General features: G+C 38.4%; 1 non-coding gene across 1 annotated transcript; it reads right to left on the bottom strand.

The window, feature by feature from the left end:
- Window positions 1–6,940: 6,940 nt before the first annotated feature.
- LOC115069824 lies at window positions 6,941–7,050 on the bottom strand. Its single transcript, XR_003849054.1, has one exon. It is a non-coding gene; the product is annotated as a U6 spliceosomal RNA (small nuclear RNA).
- Window positions 7,051–22,295: the final 15,245 nt, after the last annotated feature.

The raw sequence follows: 22,295 nt of genomic DNA, 5'->3' as shown, positions 1-22,295 counted from the left end.
CAGGGGGAAATTGGACTTGTTCTCTACAATGGAGGTAATGAAGATTATATCTGGAAGGCAGGAGATTCCTTAGGACGACTTTTGGTGTTACCATGTCCTGTGATTAAGGTCAATGGGAAACTGCAACAACCCAATCCAGACAGGACATCAAATGGCCCAGACCCTCAAGGATGGAAGTATGGGTCACTTCTCCAGGGAAAGAGCCAAGACTTGCAGAGGTGCTTGCTGATGGTGGAGGAAATACAGAATGGGTAGTAGAGGAAGGTAGTTACAAATACCAACTTAGGCCACGTGACCAGTTGCAGAACCGTGGATTGTAATTGACATGAGTATTTTTGTTTTATTTGGTTAAGAATAGGCTTGATCATGTATACATATATGTTAAGCAGATACTTGTGTTATTCTTTTTTGAATGTGTAATTGAGATAAGTGTTAAATGATTAAGTGTTGTGAACCTATATGGATTGGGTTATGAGATACTATATTGGGTTATGAGTTACTAAAGGCTAAGCATTCCTTGAAGACCTTATCACCTACTCTAAGATATATAATGTATTTGTCATTGTATGATGGGATAGTCATATCATATTAGGTGAAATTATGACCTCAACATTGTTTTCATTTGAAAATTAAGCATGACATAGAGAGATGCTATTGGGGGTCAGGTTGACAAGGGGTGGATTTGGGATGGCTAATCCTGGGTGTCAACTTGACTGGATCTGGGATTAACTGAAATGAGAGAGATCTTCTTGATTGGATCATCTGAAGCTGGAAAACACGCCCTAAATGTGGGTGGTACCTTCCGATGGCAGCCTGTATAAAAGACCATGGCAGAGGAGAACACCTGGCTTCTTGCTGCTTGCCTTCTCTCTCGCTGGTGAGTTTGTCTTGCTGCTGTAGACTGAAGACTAGCTGATCTTTTGGAATTTGTCAAACTTTCAGTGCCAGATTGGGACTACTGAAACATCCAGCCTCGTGGACTGAGCGACTACGGATTCTCAGCCTCTTCAGTGTGGTGCAGCCATTGTTGGACTACTCAGACTCCATCCTGTGAGCTAAGCTGATAAATCTCTATACATATATTTTCATTCTACCGGTTCTATTTCTTTGGAGAAGCCTGACTAATACAGAAGCTTTTTATGCATTATGGATACCACTGCATTAAAGGAACTACTATGCTTTTGATAGTATATCTTATAAATATTTGTTCCTAGTATATCATGTGCAGTTTTTGGTTTTTTCTTTTTACATTGCTAATGGTATATTTTTATTGTGATAGTGCTCAGTATTTTGGAAGATCTATTTTTAGTTTTTGAGAAACCTCTATACCAACTTCCTTAGTATCTCAAATAGTTTACATTTCCACCATCAGTGTATAAGGGTTCCCTTTTGTTCACATCCTCACCAACATTTGTTGCTATTTGTTTTCTTAATAACTACCATTCGACAAGAGTAAGGAAGAATCTCAATGCGGTTTTTATTTACATGTCGCTGAAATCTACTAAGTTGGACATTTAAAATATTTTTACCGATTATTTGAGAATTTCATATAGTATATTTTGATCATGTTCATCCACTTCAATTTCATCCTCTCCCTGCTAACTGCACCCCCACCCCTGATTTCATGTACTTCCTCATTGTAAGGTCTATCAAACCTAAGTTGTATTCCCCAAATGCTCCTGGGTGTGGGTCTATCCCTTGCACCCTGGCAACCTACCTGGAGTTACATCCTAAAAGGAAACTGACTCCCTCGTCCAGCAGCAGTCAATTGTCAACAGGTCCTCCATTAGGGTTGGGGCTTCCTGGTCACCTGCCCACTCTTATGCTGGGATTTTGTCTGACATGTGCTTCCACAGGTCTTGTGCATGTTGTTACAAGTTCTGTGGGTTCATGTATGCACTACCCTGTTCTGTCCAGAAAGTGCAGTTTTGTTTTCAGCCACCTCCTCTGGCTCTTGCAGTCTTTCTGCCTCCTCTTCTGCAGGGATCTCTGTGCTTTGGAAGGAGCGAGTGTGATGTAGTTGTCCCATTTAGAGCTGAGCACTCCACGGTCTCTTGTGCTCTGTAGGTTGTGGGTCTCTGCTAGTCACCGTCAACTGCAAGAAGTTTTTCTGCTAAGAATTGAGAGATTTTTTTCCCCCCTTGTTTATTGGCCATTTGTATTTCATCTTTGAAAAACTATCTGTTCATTAGCCCATTTATTGATTAGGTAGTTTTATTTTCTGTTGTTTAGTTTTTTTAGTTCTCTGTATAGTCTACTTATTAATTTCAGTCAGATATGTACCTGGTAAAGATTTTATTCCATTCTGCAGGCTTTTTTTTCCACTCAATTAACTGTTTCTTTTGCTGTGAGGTTTCATTTGTTAAATGTTGACCTTTTTTCCTGAGTGCCTGGAGTCCTACTCAGAAAGTCATTGCTTAGCCCTATGTCTTGAAGTGTTTTATTTCCTCCTCCTCCTCCTCCTCCTCCTCCTCCTCTCCTCTTTTTCCTTCCTTTCTGGTACTTTTAGAAGGAATACTTCCTTACATTCAGATTATAGAGGAATTCACAAGTGCTTTTTTCTAATACAAGTGTGGTTCCTTTTTTAACCCTTGATTTAAATATCTGATCCATTGGGAATGTATCCTGTTTTGTGATGTAAGATGTGGATCCATTTTTATCTTTCTCCATATGGATATCCAGTTATAACAACATTTATTTAAAAGTCCATCTTCTACCCAGTGGTGTGAAATGCCTCCTATATTGCAGTACTGAATTTCCATATGTAATTGCATCTATTTCTGGATTTCCTGCTTCTTCCATTAGTTTGTCTTAGTATCACTGGGTTAATACCAAAGTGTTTGGGTTGTGTTTTATGGCGCTTTTGAAATTCGTGGTGTGGCCTTCCTTCCCACCTGTCTTTGCTGTGGTTTTGCCTTTTCAGGGTTCATATGATTATTCTTACTATTTTTAAAATTATTAATGAATTTTCTTTTTAAAAATATTTCATTTATTATTTTTATTTTATGTGTATGCATAAATTGCCTGCATGTATGGAAGTGCACCTGTGTCATGCAAGGGCCCACAGAGGACAGAAAAGACTTTTGGATCCCCTGGAACTGGAGTTACAGACAGTTGTGAGATGCCATGTGGGTGCTGGGATTTGAACCTGGGTCTTCTGCAAGAACAGTTAGTGTTCTTAACTGCTGTGCTATCTCTGCAGCTCCCTAATGAACTTTCTTAAGAAAGTTGCTGATTCGTAGACAAAAATCCTTACAGGCATTTAATTAAGTTAAATTTATAAATTTATTGAAAATTTTATAATCTCTATTTCCTCTCCCAGCTTATGGTCTGTGTTTATGTTCTTCTAAGTCTGTTGTTTTCTTTCTGAACCTTCTTTTGTGATTTGTTTTATGTAAGTAATGGACATTTCTTAGTAAGTTTATGCCAAAATTCTTGTTTTCTCTTTTCTGGGGTCTATTCTACCTATTCCATTACATATTCTCTCTCAATGTTTTACTGTGAGTGTCTACATCTTCATTTACTTATTTGTACTGTTCAGATATAAGATATGTGCATGTATTTAGATACTGCTGGTTTTTATATCCTCACTTAAACACTATTTTACTCAATTCTTTTATTGTTTGTTGAATATTTCCATGGATTCTTTTGAGCTTTTCATTTATATAATCACATTTTCTCTTAATATAGTTTATGTCTTTGTTTCCTATTATGCTAGGTTAAAAAATGTTGCCACCTGTCTAATAATTGCATTGGTTAGTGTTGTGAATTAAATGTAGTAGAAGAAAGAGATGCTAGAAGAGAATTGTGTAGGAATCGAGGTGAGGAGTTGCTGAGGTGAGAAACGGAGATAGAAATCTTGTAATTTCTCTGCTTTAAGTTAGCTTCCTTGATAATCCTTAAGTCCAGGGACAGAGAGGCCAATTTTTCTTCATGACCATGTCCCCAGATCCCCCTGGCAGCTGACAGTGTGTCATTCAATGAAGGGAGAATTAAATTATAATGAGTGAGTGAATACATAGGGCTTGACTATCAGGACCGAACCAGGTGGTGGTACCAAGGTGAGACAGGACACAGAGCCTGAATAAGTGTGAAAGGCTGGAAAGAAAAGATTAGGTAGGAGTGCTGCATTAGCGTGGGGAGTTTAAGAATGAGAACTGATTTGTGAGACTTGGATATATGAGGTTTCTTGCAAGATATCTTAGTGCAGATGCCCTGTATGCACGCATCAGTTTTCTAAGAAACCCAATTATACTATTCTATTTAGTTTTTACTTTTTGACAGATACTATGGTAACTTCATGACAAGAACTGCTTCATTTTAGCCTTCACATAACAAGATAGGAGGACTATCATTGTTTTTAAGTTCCAGGATAGAAATCAAAGACAATGATGTTAAATAGTATATCAAGTCCGTGGGAAGTAACATGTGAAGACCTCATAAGCACTGGGTGGCAGAACCAGCATTCAAACCCAGGAAGTCTACTGCTAGCGTCTAAATAAAACTACTCCAGACTCCTAAGCTTAAGAGAATAGCCAGAAGAGGGCTCATCATAGCTGATACATTGGGGATGGATTACATTTGTCTTCCAGAATGCAGACAGCAGTATTGAAAATATTTGGATCAAAATAACTTAAAAAGGAGGCAGAAGGACTCAACATCCTGCTGCAGAGATACTTGATCAGTCAAGTCTGTTGCAAGCTCTTTTCACAATAGCTAGGAAATGGAAGTAACCTAAATGTCTCTCAGCTGATAAATGAATAATGAAAATGTGGTCCATTTACAATAGAGTTCTATTTAGCAGTAAAGAAAAATGAAATCATAAAATTTGCAGGTAAGTGGATGGAATTAGAAACTGTTTTACTAAGTGACACATGTTCTTTCTTCCTTGTAGATCCTAGCTTCAATTCCTTAGATGTGAGTATATATTCTGATGTAACTGCAGAAGCTAGGAACACGGAGGGAAAGGGGAAGGAAGCAGTTCAGCTTGAGAGGAGACAGGTACTATAAACAGGAAAGGGTGGGGGAATGAGGGATACTTAACTGGAGAGAAGGAGGGAGGGCTATACAGGGAGAGAGAGAGAGAGAAGAGATTAAATAATACGTAAATAGTGTGAAACACTAAATGTAAAGGTAGTGTTTAATAAGCTTACTAAAAATACACATACAATATAAATGTGAATGCATGTGTATAGCTGAAGGCTATCAAAAATCTCAGTGCCAAGCAAGGGAAACCTCCCTTTAATTTGTTGGTCAGGATAGTTTAAGAGGTTCCCAAAATAGTACAGGCTATTGCCATAACCCTTGACTGCCTTTCAGAACTTGGAGTTAAGTTCCTATTGCTGAAGACAGGACAGAACTTAGAGCAATTGAACTGAAACTGACCTGGAAGTCTCCTCCCTGAAGATTGGCACTCAAAATATCAGAAGATACCTATAAACTACCAACCATAATGATGACTGGCTCAGCAACTATCTCTATTGGTACAATAGTGGCATATTTTTGGGTGACAATCAAGAGCTGTCTGATTTGACTTAAGGCCCACTCAGTGGGAGGGAAATCAGGCATAGTGCTGTAAACATAATCAAGTACTTCTGGCTGGAGAAATCATAGACCCTAGAGAAAAACTTGCTCCTGTCACTTCCCTAGACCAATGCAATTTCTTATTGTATTGTAAATACATATATTTACAGACAAGTATACCTCTCACTGCTCACTAAAGAAATTTCTTTTTGCTACAGATGAAGACCAGTAAAAAGTTACATAATGGTCAAATGCAGAGAACAAACGACTGTGAGATGTCCAGCTTTAAGTGACACATCTATAATGCAACCTTTATGCCTGTGACTCAGGGAACATTATGGAAAGAATATAAGAGTCAGAGGGTCAGGAAAGCTGCTGCTGGTTAATGCATATTAGGCGTGATAAGGGAGCTGCATCAACGAAACCTGCACAGTGTGGTTTTCGAATGAGATCTGCATAAGGACAAAACCAGCTGTCATGTCAAGGTGGATGACAGAAATGTCACAAGGCCCCTTCTCAAGATGAAGAGCTACAGACAATCAATAGATGCTGATGGAGGGGGAATCAATTTTCTCCAGGGATCACTCCTTGAGAAGTTATTCAATCCCAGTGGGCAGACATAAACACAGGTAAACACAAGCACCACTAAATATACTCAGTTCATTATAGCATTTTATATATATATATATATAATTTATAAATTGATATACGTATATGTAACAAAAACAATAAGAGAACAAGAAATTGAGAGGGAGTGGGAGACATGGGAGAAGTTGTAGGGACTCGGAGGGATGGAAACAGTGCAAAGGCAATACTCATGTAGGAAATTCTCAAAAACAAAAAACAACCCAAACAAACAAACAAACAAACAAACAAAAAACAGGGAGGAAGAACAGAGAGAGGGGGCAGGACACAGAAATATAGTGGGAAAAGGTACAGCAGCTCCGAGGAGCAGGGAATTCTGTTTGCTTTCTGGCTTTGATTTTTTTTTTTTTAAATTTCCAAAATGTTTTCTTGTCAATCAGTTCCCATTGTTTTAACTAATTTCTTTCCATCAGACATCCTCAAAATAAGTTATTTGGTGTGGATTATTACAGGTGTCTACAGCTGTATCAGGGAAATAATGTTTTATTCATATTTTAATTTGGGATACAAAGTAATGGCTTTCATCGTGATAGCCTTTTATACATATTTTGTTCATAAAATATGGAATGCTGGGGCTGGAGAGATGGCTTAGCGATTAAGAGTACAGGCTGCAGAAGACCAGGGTTCAGTTCCCAGCAGCCACATGGCAGCTAACAACCACCTGTAACTCCAGTTCCAGGGGATCCAATGCCCTCTTCTGACCTCCACAGGCATTGCACAATACAGGCGCATTTATATACATGCAGGAATTACATTAATACACATAATTTTTTTTTAAGTGGAATGTTTCACAAGTTAGCACGTCATCTTTGGGCAGGGCCAGGAAGAATCTTCTCTGTGTCCTTCCAAATTTAGCACACGTGTTGATTTAGTGAACAACACAAAATTAACAAAGGACAAACCCTCTCTTTACAAGATACAGAGAGATTTATATGTTCTGTTGGCTGAGGAAATTTATTTTTTAAAAGGTTTAAATTTTAAAACCTATGTTGCTACAATATACAGATGATTGGTAAAATGCAGGGAATTTGCTACTCAATGAAAGAAATTTGTCTAGTTAGCATAACATTTTCTAGCAGATTCTGAAATTGAACTTTTGTATTTGAAATATAATTTTACTAGCTTAGGTTTCTTTTCCTTTACTGCACTCTTGAATTTAAACTGCCACATAAGGACTAAGGTGGTTATCTTACTGGTCAAATGAACAAACAATATGTTAAAGTTGCTATTTAAAGTACAATAAAGTGACCAGCAATACAGCTCAGTGGGTGAAGGAGCCTGCTACCAAGTCTGCTGACCCAAGTTAGACCTGAATTAGATCCCTGGGACCCAAACAGAATGAGAAAACTCACACAATTTGTCCTTTGATCTCTACATGTGGGCTATGGTACATGCACTAGCCCTATTCCCACCTACCCCACCGAAAATAAATACATAAAAACGTAATAAAAATTTACATTTAATATAATTAGTCCAATATAGCAGTAAGTAGATGATCTTTGTTTTGTGACCAGTATGTCGTTTTCTTCCGGACCAGATATGGGGCAAGATTAGTAGGTTAGCCAGTTGGCCTTGGTTGAAAGTGTTCCAGTGTAATATGCCCTTTCAGCTTCATAGTCATTCAAATGCAGTTTGTTATATAGTTTTGTGACTCCATTTATGGAATTGATAAGATTCCAGACTGCTTTAAGAATCATCCATCTTGTGTATAAAACAAAGTCTCAATTCTTCCATCTTTATGCCAAAACAATGAAACAAAGCAAATCGAAACAAAAAACTTGTCAGAGAAACACATCCCTCAAAACAAATCCTTCAAGAGCAAGGGCAGAGAGGATGAATCAGTAAAATCTTGTTTCTGCAAAACTTGTCCTATGAGTGATCATTTCAGAAAAGGTTTTTTTGAATATGGTAACAGCTGCCATCTAGTGGCTGACTTAGTGACTATGTGATGAACCAGAAAATTTTATTACATCAGTAACTAGGGGGAGGAGGGCAGGTTTTGCCGATTATATTTCTTCTTTTTCTTCTTCTTCTTCTTCTCCTTCTTCTTCTTCTTTTTCTTCTTCTTCTTCTTCTTCTTCTTCTTCTTCTTCTTCTTCTTCTTCTTCTCCTTCTTCTTCTTCTTCTTCTTCTTCATTTAAGGTGCAACAAAATTGAAAATACAGATTTTCATTTAAAAAGTATCATTTGTCAAATTTTATCTAACAATTCACCCCTTTCCGAGTAGGTATCTTCAATCCAGGAAGAAAAAAGAAAAAGATTCTTTCTTAGGTGGTGACATCTAGTCAATAACCTTAAATATCTCAGTTGCTGATTGCCTATAAATTTGTGCTTCCAGCCCTGATCTATCCTTTGAAAATTGTCATCTACACTGCACTGCTTTCATACCCCTTCCACTTTGAGATCTACTGGGTATCTTACCCCTAACTCTCAATTTCTTCTTTCTCCACCTCTGCCTCTCCTAGTCAGCTCGATACACCATGTGCTTCACCACCTAAACATGAGTCTTTGTTTACGCCTCACTAGTCTTCTTAGACTCTGGTCACTTTACCTCCACTATACATCTTGACTGCTACCACTTCTCTTGATGTACAGGAAGATATGTCGACATGCTACTCTGTGGCACAGGTTTCTGTGACAGCGACCTGAAGAGCCTCTTGTCTCCACACAGAGGCCAGAGTGAGTTTTAGTTCCTTTTCTAATGCTGGGTTAGACTCCCCAGAGTAAAGCAACTTAGAAAGGGGTTTCTAAGGGTTTGGCTTATAGCTGAAAGACTAGAGTCCATTGAGGCAGGGAGGCATGTCACACTGCATCAGAAGTCTGGAAGCAAGGCAAGTAATGCCAGGTTATAAAACCTCAGAGTCAGGATCCCTGCTGACTTCTGCCTTCCTCCAGCAAAGCTCTACCTCCTAAAGGTTCCACTACCTTCCTAAACAGTGCCAACATCCGGAGACCAAGTGTCAAAACACATGAGCCTATGGACAATACCACATTCAAACCAGGACAGCGATCAAAGGCAAGACTCATTTCACAAACTTCTGTGTAGCTCTCTTTAATGGCTTCTTAGAGCATCCTGAGTAGAGCCTCATGTCACTGTGACCTGAAAATCTCTCAAGTAATAGGACCATGCTGACCTCCAACTGGAAGCCCATACCAACTGGACCTGATACCCTGAACTCCAGGCTGTTCTGCCTTCTTGGCCCACGGCATCCCGAGCTCGGCTTTGTTCCAGTCTTTGTACTAACCTTCCTGTGGCCTGGACTGCTGTTCCTCACCCAAGTCTGCAGATTACATGTTCTTCCAGCTCGCTTAGTTTTCTAGTCAAATATCATCTCACAAAGGCTTTTCCTGGTGTCTCTACCTAAAAGAATATCCTTGACCTATTTCCCCACAAGTCCAAGGCTTTTTACTATCTAACTAACTTAAAAAATATTGTGGAAGGAAGGACTGGGCTATTGGCAGAATGAAGACTCTCCATTTCTCATTATTTACTTTATTTACATTTAGTAATCAGCATTTGCAATATAATTTTGAAGCAGATTAAATATGCTAGTGTATCTGTACTTGACTTATACAGAATATCTGATTCTACTATATGACTGAAAATGGCTTGTAATGGATGACGAACAGAACTTAAATTGAAAAAATTCTTTCTTCTGATTCTATTTTTTATCCTTTTTTGTTAAATTGAAATTTTTTGGAGATGAGGGTTCAGCATGTTCTTTGACTTCTCAGTTGGTGAAGTTACAGGAATTACCACCATCATCAGCTTCTTCTTTTATCTTTAGCTCTTATTTGCCCTGCTAAAAAGACACAAATATATATTTAATTCTCTCTGTCATTGTAATATTCTCACAACCAAAAATCAAAATGAGACTTGAATGATGTTTTATTGATGGTTGATTGCTTCATGAAAATATAAATGATATTTCATTGCCCTTATTGATAAATATGACATTGTCTTTTTGCCTGTCGTGTATTACAACTGATGAAATCTAATTACTGTATCTTTTGGAAAGCTGGCCCTTACTTAGCTCTCCTTAAGTGCTAAGAACAGAACAATGTTACATCTCAGTAAAACCCATTCTACAAGATGCCCAGTAAGTATATGCAAGTGATTTTCATTTGTAATTCAGAATGTACACAGTGAATGAAGTAGCTTTAGTTTGCATATTAATTTAAAGTGTTGGGGAGCTTGTGAAAATGAAAGTAGAAGGTTATGCTGGTGGATACACAGTGGGCAAATTGTTCATATTTATCCGTTTACACTATTGCAATCTTTCTGAGCTAACATTTGAATTGAATTCAGCGCCTTCAGAATCGTTGCTTCTTGGGGTTAATTTTAACAAAGATACAGTTCAAATAAGACATGTTTCCTGCCTTTAAGGCTCAGGACCTAGTGGGGAAACTATCAAATTGTTATCTGAATAAAACTATAGTACAAAAAAGATAAACACAAAACAGCAGAGCACACAGCAGCGGAGTTGTACAGCACTCTAAGCTCTGTGCTTAGACACAACCCTGTGAGCAATGGAGATTCATCAGTGGCTTTCAAACAAGCAGGAATATAGGATAGAGCTGCCGTACAGAGACTTGCCTCTCAAATCTGACTCCATGAAAATCACTTTAGAAATCTATTAAACTGTGACTTCTGATTTGGTATATGCGATGAAACTTCTAGCAGCTGTCCAAGTGAAACGATATTTACTGGACTGTGGACACACTTCTGGTAGCAACATTTTAGGGAGTCTTCCTTTGGGAGCATCCACTAGGAACATGTACGTTGGCAAGAGTCAAGGAGACAGGTGTGGCCTTAGAGACAGAAAGTACTAAGGGCCCAAGCCAAAGCAGTGGCAGGCGCTGAAGATGTTTTGTGAACAAATTTTTAGAGACTTTCTTCTTAGAAACATAGGAAAGTTATTGAAGAGTTGCAATGACCCGACACATATCCACCACCTAAATTCCACAATTAACATATTTTTATACTTGCTTTATCACATATATGTATCTAGCTTCTCTCTCTTCTACCAATTCATCTATTTATCTTCCTTTTTGGATGCATTTCAATAGATGTTGTAGACATCAGTACCCTTTGCAATGAAAACGATCAAGATTGACTGAAAATGAAGTGAGGAGAGGAGATCGTTTACGATGATTATGATTGATGAGGAAGAAAATGGAAAGGGAAATTTATCGGGTGGACCAGGAGAGGCTGTGTAGAGTTCCAGCAGTATTACTAAATTAGAGATGTCACTTTACTATGACTTATGTGTGTACATGGATGACATCTACAGCTCTGGCCAGATCTCACAGTTGGCAGTACACAATAGGAATCATCGGCTGGCATAAACTTGCAACTGCTCTTTAGAGAGAAGGGAAAGAAGACTGTGTATAGGAGTGTCCTGGGGAAATGGTATTTATGGAGTCTTAGAGCACAGGAAGGAATGGGGGGATGAAGAAAAGATGCAGAGGAAGACTATAAAAATATTTCCCTGTAAATATCTTTGTAAGGAATTTGGAATATTTCAGGGACATCGTGGTTTCAAAGATACTAACCTTGTGCTTTATGATATAGTACATACCAGCTCTTATTATGTTTATAGGTGTATATTTGGAATGGATCGTGTGCTTTCAGTGGTCGGTCCTATCATCACAGTGTTTTATCTACACAACAGTAAGAGCAAGGAGTCATTCAGAGACTGTCAGAATCACTTACTCAAGTCTGGCTGAAATGTGAGAACTGTCCCTTGTTTGTCAGGAGTGGGGATGAGGACTAACACCTTTCTCCCTCTTAAGGGGTAGGAGCCTTTTTTCACGTACAGGTTATTAACCATAGGTGCATGTTTGAAATTTACTTCTGATTAACTTTGGAGAATTCAGTATGATGAGAATAAAAGATAAGAATTACTTTAAATTTTAAAAGTACCAAATTGTCATTAATTTTTTCTTATTATATGCTTACCTGTATATTCTGACTTTTAAAAGCAGAAACAATTGAAGGGGTAGAAAATATCAGGAAGTACTATGGAAGTAGGGAGGAAGAGAATGGGATAAAATGAGCAAAAGAACGAAAAAGAAAAATGAAATTAGCTTAAAAAGAAAAAAACAAAGATCTGCACAGGAGGAATGTATGTGCCTCCCTGGAAATGACATTTTGCTTGCAAAATGTGACCATACTCTTCCTATCAATAGCTGGATAGTATTTGTTATTTCTCTGTTGCATAAAAAAGAGCCATGAATAATATATGCTAATACATTTTCAAATATGTAAATAAATGGGCAAATAAACACTTAGCTATGTTCCACTGAAACCTTACTTGGAACTTAGAACCAGAAGCCATCTGGATCAGATCATGGCCTATTTTGCTGACCCCTGGGTTAGAGCAAAGGTCAACAAGTAGAAGCAGTAAGCCCTTTTCTAGAAGGACTAGGTATCAAAAATCATAAGCTTTTGAGACACTAGTGTCTCTTTCATAAGTGTTTTTTAAATTATTTATTTAATAACCACATACTTAGAAGAAGCATTTCATTACAACACAATTTCCAGAGCTAAGATGCATCTCTTTCAAAATTGGCTGTAAAGTTTTAGGATTACAGTTGAATTAATAGTTACACAACATTGTACTCAGTATAAACCCAATAAGACATAAAATTAAATGAGGTTTTAACCTTTAAAAAAGACCTCCATTTCATTATTAAAATACACAGTTTCATACAGAAAAATTCATTTTTAATGCAATTGACATTAAGATGTTTGCACATGCGTTTCTGATCTCTATGTATCTGATTATTACTAGTCACAGTTGGTTCTTTTCTGAGCTCTGGCACCAAGGGGCCAAGGAGATGGCTCAGTCAGTAAAGTGCTTGCTAAACCAGCATGAGGACCTAAGTTTGGATCTCCAGAATCCACATAACAAAACTAGGCATGGTGGTGCACGCCTTTAATCCCAGCACTTGGGAGGCAGAGGCAGGTGGATCTCTGTGAGTCCAGGCCAGCCTGGTCTACATAGTGAGTTCCAGGCTAGCTGGGGCTACAGGGAGACCCTGTCTCAAAAAGACCAAGAAAAAAAAAATTGAAAAGCTCAATGGCAGAGCACTTCCCTAGCATACACAAGAACCTGGGTTACTCCTCAGAAGGGAGACGGGGAACAAACACTGATTTCTCCTCCTCTTACCACATCTCTTGGGTTTAGTGGATCATGGCTGAGTTCTCCTGTGGCTAGCTCCAGTTGGGGTTGGCTACATGCGTCCTCTGTTCTTTTGGGAACAGCTTATTTGATGCTGGAACCACTGAGTAAAAGCTATTTCTTCCTTAAATTAAGGAAGAGCATTCTCTTTTCCTGATTGAGTCATGAAAAACTACAATTTGTAATTTATGACAAATTAAACACACACAAAAATGCAGTCTGGGTGTGGTAGCACACAGAATGTGAACTGTAACCCCAGCACTCAGAAGGCTCAGGCAAGAAGACTGAGTCCAAGCACAGCCTGGGCTTTGTTAGCAATACGCTGTATCAAAAATTAAGTACTAGAGAGATGGCTTAGTGGATAAAAGCATTTTTTCTGCAAGCATGAGGACCTGAGTTTAAATCCCAAGGACCCATGTGAAAAGTCTGACATGGCTGTACATGCTTGTAACCCCAACACTGGGGGTGGTGATAGGTGACTCTAGAAGCTAACTGGCTAGCCATCCTAGCCAAAGCAGTGAGCTGCAATTGAGTCTTTTTTTCAATATTTAAGTACTTTAAAATTTCCTAGTTTTATTTTTATTTTATTTTTTTTTTGTCTTTTTGAAGCAGGATCTCCCTGTAGCCCCAGCTGTCCTGGAACTTACTATGTAGACCAGGCTGGCCTTGAACTCATAGAGATCTGCCTGACACTGCTTCATGAGTGCAGGGACTACAGGCATGTACCACCACGCCCGGCTTTCTTATTTTTAATTGTATATGCTTAAGTGTTTGTTTTTAACAATGATACTTTTAAAACAGAAAAGCCATTTTCAGTTTATAGGCCCTACACGTTAACCATTAATTACATTTGATATTCTTAGACTTTCACCATGTCTAACACTGAACACAAGGGGTTTCACACCAAGCATTTCTCCAAATGTCCCAACAATAAATTATACTGAATTCCTACTCTACTCCAGGGGAACAATCAGGCACACAGGTCAAGGGCTCAGATCGGCAACATGACCCAATTTTAGATGCTGGTTGTAGGCTGTAGCTCAGGGGAGCTTCTGACCTAACTTCCTTCTCAGGTTCAGTAGTTTCTTATAATGACTCACAGAAGTCAGTGAAGCACTTATTTATGTTTATGGTTTATTGTTCACAGGCTTGATTTTGCTGATGGTTTTATTTGCCTACATGCCTATGGATTTCTAATCTACCTTGACACATTTATAGGTGGAACCAATTTACTTGCATGAGTAAATTGTTTATCATCCAAGCTTCATGGTTGGTGCTAGAAGGAGGTGGTGTCTATGTACACAGACAAAATGCAGGACCATTCAAAACAAAGCCAATTGCTGCTTTGTAGAATGGAGCCACTCAGGACAGGACACAGCCTGAAAGTCAGTTTCACACAATATGGAACAACTTAGAGCAGGACACATCCTGATCTCCACAGTGAGGCTCCATGGTGTTGGTGTCTTGGTCTTTCAGGTGACAGCTCTCTTTCTGAAGTTCTCTGGGCACCTTGTGAGTCATCGCCCCAGCTCTCAAAAGAGATTTTTACCACTCTGGAGATTCTAGGATGTCTTAGAGTCTCTGGTTTCAGGAACTGAGGACTAAGACCCAATGCCCTAACACATGATCCTTTTATGGCCCAGGAGGTCACAAGTGCTATAGGAGTTGTGTGCCAAGAACTAGGGGCAGAGACTGTGCAGTCTTCTCATGTTGCAGTCTCATATTCCTGCTTGTTGCATTTTTTCTTTGTGTAAGCCTTTACAAATGTAAAAGCCATTCTTAGCTCACAGATCCTTTAAAATCTGACCTGAATCACGTTAGGCCAGTGGGCAGTAGGTTGCCAGGCCCCTGTCCAGAGCATAACCATGTTGTCTGATTCTAAACTGATGATAGGGATTTTGCAACTCTATATACTGCAAGTAACTGATACATTTTAGAACAGTTTTTGTGTATGCAGATGACATGCAAATTCCATCTCATAAAACCTCAACTGAATTCTCTCCACTCATTGTGGAAGAAACTCGTTTTGCCTACATTCCCCTTGATTTTAATATTACCAACTTATGAACATATTTGCTCTTCAGATTCCACCTTAAACTATTGGTACATTTTACATTTTCTCACAGAGCTAAAAAATTTTAACGCATGTTCATTTTTCCCTTTAAATAAAAAATCATTGACAATTTGAATATCAGCATCCAGGATTTTTAAACCTATTATTTATGAAAAGTTTTGGTGCACATATTTATAACTTATTTATTCCCATTTTACCAAATAAAAAATAAGTTTTTTTTAATTGTTTGGGAATTTCATACATGGATATAATGTTTTGACCAAATCCACCCCCATTCCCTCCCTCCAGCTACTCACCTCTTTCCCATCCTGCTTTAACCTTCCAACTTGATAAGCTGTTTCAAAACCCACGGAGTCCACTTAGTACTGCCTGTGTGGATGTGGGTATAGGACCATCTGCTGATATTCTCAGATGGGAGAGTTATTACTTGTCCCTAGGGAAAAGGTGACTAGAAACCAGGCTGTGATAAAATTCATTATTTATTATGTTTTTGAATATAATAAATAATGAATATATATAGAGAGAGCAAGAGCAAGAGTGCATGCAGAGAGAGAGAGAGAGAGAGAGAGAGAGAGAGAAACACATTCATAGTCACCCCAGTCATCAATACATGTCTGGATACATATTAGGCTCCTAATATTTATAAAATGTAATATTCTTCAATAATAAATTAAAATAATTGGTTCCACAATAACCCTGGAATCCTATTTTTCCACACATGCTCATTTCTAAGTCTGTATGAGTCATAATTTTACCTTTAATGAAAACTATTATCTTTTGCCAGGCAAATTCTTTCTCTGCTTACATCCGCTCTTCCACTCCCCATCTACTTCCCTGAGAAAAATGTCTTGAGGTGGTGAGCTCCCTCAATTGTCTGTCACATCTACAAATGTACCTGTACTTACATGTTTTCTCTTTCTTCTTAAACAGAAGAATTGACACTTAAAGGCATATGAGATGAACTGCTAAATCTGATGACTGGATGCTTTCCCCTTCAATCTCCTCAGCACTCACAGTTCATCAATTACTCTACCCCCAGCACCTTCCTCGTTCTCCTGGCATGTAGTAGCCTGGGTCAGTGAAGGTCTGCAATATCCTGCATAGGTGGTCCTCACCGTCTTTCCTTCCTTTAAGCAACTTGACAGGTCCCGTGACTTCCATTATGAAAAGCCTGTGGACACCTCCCAAACATGTATTCCTCCTCATTTATACCTCTCCCATGTTTCAAACACATACTAAGATGAATTTGCCAGTTGCTTCTGTCATGAGGTCCTTGAGGGACTTAACATCTTCCAACCACCACGTTAGTGTATAATATCACTTCTATTAGTTGTAAATGTCAGAATTCTTAGATGTTATGTTGATTTTTCCTTCCCTATTCTGTCAACCCATACTATCAGGAACTTCTAAAGTGTTGCTTCAACCCTTCGAAGTTATATCCATTTGGTACATATTAATGGACTTTTGCAAGTCTGCCATGTTGCCTTTGGCCTCCAGTTTTGCTCCCTTCAACCCGTTTCTGTACTGCAGTAAAGCTGATCTTGTTAAAGTTCAGATTTGATCATATTACTTTTACGGAAACACCTTACTTGTTCCCTATCACATCAAGATCAAGTTAAACTCTTTCATGAGATGAGGTAAGAGCATGTCTCTATTTGCCTTATGCCACTGAGTTGACGCTTACTGCCCCAGGTTCCTATCCGTTGTTGTCTCTTTTGTAAATCAAATGTGTCTCAAAAGGTCCTCCTGGTTCAGATCATAATTTACAACATTACCTTGCATACTGAGGCTCATTCTCATCTTTTAGTTTGTGTCTTAAGTCTCATTCTCATTTATTCTATTTCCTGTAGAACCCAGGCACACTGAACTCTCAAAACTCCATACACGTCAGTATATCATCACCTGGGAATATGTTTGATGAGCTCTCTCAACTCCAGCCTTTTGCTTGTGCTAACCTTTCTTTGCTTCCCGAATACCTGCTTGATATCCAGATTATGTCCAGTCCTTCCAGGAACATTTCTATTCCACTCCTGCATCTGAAATAGGCTAAATGATTCTTCTAAGTGATTCCACTGTGTTTTATAGTTTTATTTATTGCAATGTAGCTGTGCAAATTTTAACAATTTTATGCTTTTTATTTCTCCATCTTAAAGGTTTCCCTCTTAATAAGCTCTGAGCTGCCCACATGTTATTATCACTGCCTAGCACATGGCCTAGCTCACACTGGAACTACATAACATAGCTATAATAGGTAGAGCTCAAATACCACTTAATAAACTATCATAGAATTTTAAATCAATTTTATCATAGTTTCATTTGAATTTAGATTAAATTTCTCCATAAATTGATTTTTCCTTTAAATTAATATAGCAATTATTATTCAGTCTTTGGACCTCATTCGCTATGTGTATGCTGTCAAACTTTCCTTTGGAAAACAGAGTCAGTGGACAATGAATCCTGTAGTTCACTGAGGAAAGCAATAACAAATAATTTAAAATATAATTTTTAGTTTTTCTTCAGTGGTAATTATAACAATTATTTTAAATAACTTCTCTTAGGACACCAAACTATCTTTTGGCTTCAGATAATTAAAGTTATTTCAGATACACTGTTTATTTGGCATCTACAAAATTAAAACTAAAATAGATTACTAGACTAAAAGACAGTCAACACATTGAAATTAGAAATGGGATTTTATTGTGAAGGTTTGTTAATGAAGATACTTCACAGTGATTTATTGGAAATGACAAGTTCAGTGATTGCAAATGGAAAATAGTAAAACTATTGTAAGGTTTGAGGCATAAGCTCTTATTTTCCCCAAATATAATGGGCTGTGGACACACAATACATACACAAACACACACAAATACACAAACAGATGGACACCCACTCATTGACCAACTAGAATTTAGTGACAGAAGTGTAAAAGGGGTCTCATTTTATGTCAGATTTATGAAATTCTTCTCCTAAAGAAGTATGTCATGTGGTTGGGAAGCATCAATAATTATAAGAGGCTTTAGCAAAATAAAACGAGCTCCTTAGCTTTGACATATTTTTAAACAGCAAGTCACACTGATGTTTTGCTGTTACTTTGACTCAAGAGAAAAAAAATCTTAAGAATCCACTAGTTAATTTTTATTAGCTGAGATAAGATGCTACATGTATGAGAAAAAGTGTGATGTTCTAAAATTTACTGTCATAAGATCATTTGGAACAACCCTAGAAATCATTTCATTTATTCACTTGGAATTTTCTATCAAAATTCTTATCTACTCATATTTTAAGTATCTAGAGTAGAACTGTTGTTAGCATCCCATAATTTATCTGAAAGCAAAAAAAAAAAAAAACTTTTCTCGCATCTTATGTGATCTCTTGTACACACATGATGTTTTCTTATCACAGCATATGAGTTATAGTGGCATGATCTGCCCTGAGGCCTCTATGGCTCCAGGAAAGATAAATGTGCTGAATAAATACAGGTGTTACTCTAGTATCCAGTCACTGCTCTATAATGGACTTCAGAACTGTCACTCTCAAAAATCCAAGGCCCAGTCTAGCAGCTACTCAGTAAAGCCTAGGGTAGATAAGAAAAAGAAAATATGTCAAGATTTCTAAAGAGATACTTTTATACATTTGCATGTAGTCCAGCAGTAATTCTGAATGTTAATGACCTTAATTCTCAAACAAAAGAAACAGACTAGCAGATTAGATTAAAAGTGATTTCAGTCTCTGAATCATCTCTCCAGCTACTAAAACTTGTGTTCTAATACACTGGAAAATTTCAAAGAAATAGGTAAATTTCCAGACAGCTGTGACTTATATTTTATTTGTTTTTGGGTGTAGGTGTGCTCACATTTATATATATGGCTGTCTAATGTGTGTGTGTGTGCGTGTGTGTGTGTGTGTGTGTGTGTGTGTGTGTGTGAAGATCAGAGATTGATACTAGGTGACTTCTTCCTCCTATCCCTATATTTTATACATTCAAATACATGCACATATAAGGTCATGATAGACAATTCCATATGAAAAAGGATATTAAAACCAATCTATAAGGAGAGAAACCTGGTCTACATCCCACCTTCTATCACCATTATTGCCTAATAACCATTTCTTTCATTTTAAGTTTCTGGCAGTCTTAGGCTACTTTTTAAAAGTACATTTAAATCCTTGGCCTTCTGTTTACTAAAAGTAAGACCTTTGTTACCCCATAATTGGGAATATCAATCTAGTTCTACCTAACACAGGTAAGTTTCTGGCCTAAGACCTGCCCTGGGCCAGGTGTTCTAGACTGTTAGGCTATTCATTACTGTTCATGCCACAGGAAAAAGGGAATCAAAACAAGCTTTCTTTGTGACTATTTTGTCCCCAAAGAATTGAATATGCAACATACTATATCAAAAAAATGCCAGGGAAAAATTTCAACATTTATCTTGTTTTCTGACTTTCTTATATATTGTTAGGTAAAAATAAATTACTTTTTTGAAGTGTCCAGGTCAAGTTTTGGCAGAACTAAAGTGAATTTACACTGAAAGGGAGCTCATAAAATGTGTTCCATGAGCAACACACTTATGAACACACTGTTTCCCAAGAGTGGCACTGTGAAACAGTCCCCAGCTTAATGTCCACCTCTCAGCTGCCTGTCAACCTTCCTTCTTTCATATCAGCAGGATAACTGTGGACACTTGTGTTTTCAGGTACTCATTTAATCAATATGTACTACAGGCTGATGATACACCAGTCACCAGGTTTGGCATGAAAGCAAAAGGTGAATAGATCTGTTAATCATCATCCACTGGGCATATCATGATATACTAAGATATCTACCAATCTGATGCACATACCATTTGACAGGTGATCCCACAAGGTTCCATGAGAGACTGATTGTTTCTGTACTGTTCTCTGTCGTCAGTACCCAGCACTATGCTTGGTACACTGTAGGTGTTCAACACATACACATGAACACAGGCACACATAGAGACACAGACACACACACGGACACACACACACACATGCACACACATGCACATCATGTTATGGTGGAATCTTACCGAAGCAGAGTATTTTCTCTATAGTAGCGTCACTTACCCAATCAGGGCAAGTAAAAGTTATTTTATCACTATCAGAGTTGCAAAACAGATTGAGATCTAAGATTGGGAGAAAACAGGAAGCTGAACATTTCATATATGCATTATTTCATAAAAATAACCCGAACAGTTGTCCAACTTATCTGTTTATTGCCAAACTAGATTTATCACTACTTTATGAAACCACTTCACTTAAATACAATAAGTAATCTCAGAAGGTTTGGGAAGTGTAGAAATATGTCAGTTTTTTAAAGATTTGAGTAGAGGTGTTTCAGGCCCTGTCCACTGACCTTGATCAGTACTTATGAGTTAGTGTACACTGCCTCATTTATTTCTTCAGTCAGGCTTCCCTTTCCAATGCCCCGTGCTTCCTCTAGCATAGTTCTGTGGATGAGCTGGCCTTTTCCTAGTGTCAGGTTCTGAATCGTTCTCTCCTTACCATCCCCTGGTTTTCTATTCCATGGAAATTTTCAGTGACAAGTTATGCAGAAACCAATGTATAAATGCATAAATATAAGAGTACCATTTTTTCTGGTGTTGATAGATGCATCACCATATCTGTTTTGGGCTTCAAGAGGTTTGTATGAAACTCATTGCTTGCTAGGGCATTCAAGAGCTGAAAATGAGAGAATCACAAGTTCAAGGTCCTCTTGGGTGATAAGAGAGAGAGAGAGAGAGAGAGAGAGAGAGAGAGAGAGAGACTCATTCCATGATAAATTCTGATAAGTTAAAATGCATTATCAGGACCTGTAGTAAATGCACTGAATCATTTTAGCAGGGTGCCTGAGGGACTTTTCAAATGTGTAAGCAAATATTCTCTTTAAAAAGGAAAATTTGGGGCTGGAGAGATGGCTAAGTGGTTAAGAGCACTGACTGCTCTTGCAGAGGACCCGGGTTCTATTCCCAGCACCCACATGGTGGCTAACAACCATCAGTAACTCCAGTTCCAGAGGACTGACACCCTCTTTTGACCTCTGTGGGCAATGCATAACATGGATGCAATACACTCATAAAATAAAAATAATAAATAAAATATTTTTAAAAAGAAAACTTGCTGCTGTATGCCAGCACATGCCTTTAATTCCAGCACTTGGGAGGTAGAGGCAAGAGGATGTCAGTGAACTTGAGACCAGTCTCCTTTACACAGTGAGTTCCAGGCCAGCTGAGACTACAGGGAGACTCTATCTCAAAAACAACAAAACAAACAGAAAATGAAACATTTGACTTAGTTAAGGGTGAAGGGGAAGACAACTGGAGGCACCAAGTATGGTGTTGCACTAAATTTTCTTCTCTTCTCCCTTCTTGGGAGGCTCGCATGCCCTCCAAGGCCCCAGGGCTCACAGACTAACATAAGACATTTTTAGTTTGGGTTTTGTACCATTTTATGACATTTGGGGGTGGAAGGGTAACATACATGAAATGGCTCCCCGTAACCTGGAAGCAGTTCAAGCCCTCCCGCAGTCTCCATTAGCTTTCTTGAGCTGGGACCACATGCTGTATCACCCCACAGTCTGTCTCATCTCACCCTGAAGAACCTGCAAGACGGGCATGGCGTCCACCTGGCCATTCTTGCCCCCACCATTGGCTGTTGAGCCACAGCCCTCGCTCCTGAGTTCCTAAAATGGCAGTGTTAACTCTCTGTAGAGTAGCAGGCTCTGACCCTCTTCCCAGGGTGCTCCTCGCCTTGCCCCTGGCTGGCTTAGACTTTTTGGAGGAATGAGTAATTTTCCGGCTACATGTGGACAACACTTCTTAGGCTTTCCTGTGTCCTCTAGTAGATGT

This window comes from Nannospalax galili, unplaced genomic scaffold (genome assembly GCF_000622305.1).
Source record: "Nannospalax galili isolate Female #2095 unplaced genomic scaffold, S.galili_v1.0 scaffold33, whole genome shotgun sequence".
NCBI classification, from domain to species: domain Eukaryota; kingdom Metazoa; phylum Chordata; class Mammalia; order Rodentia; family Spalacidae; genus Nannospalax; species Nannospalax galili.
This window is presented reverse-complemented; position numbering and strand designations above follow the sequence as displayed.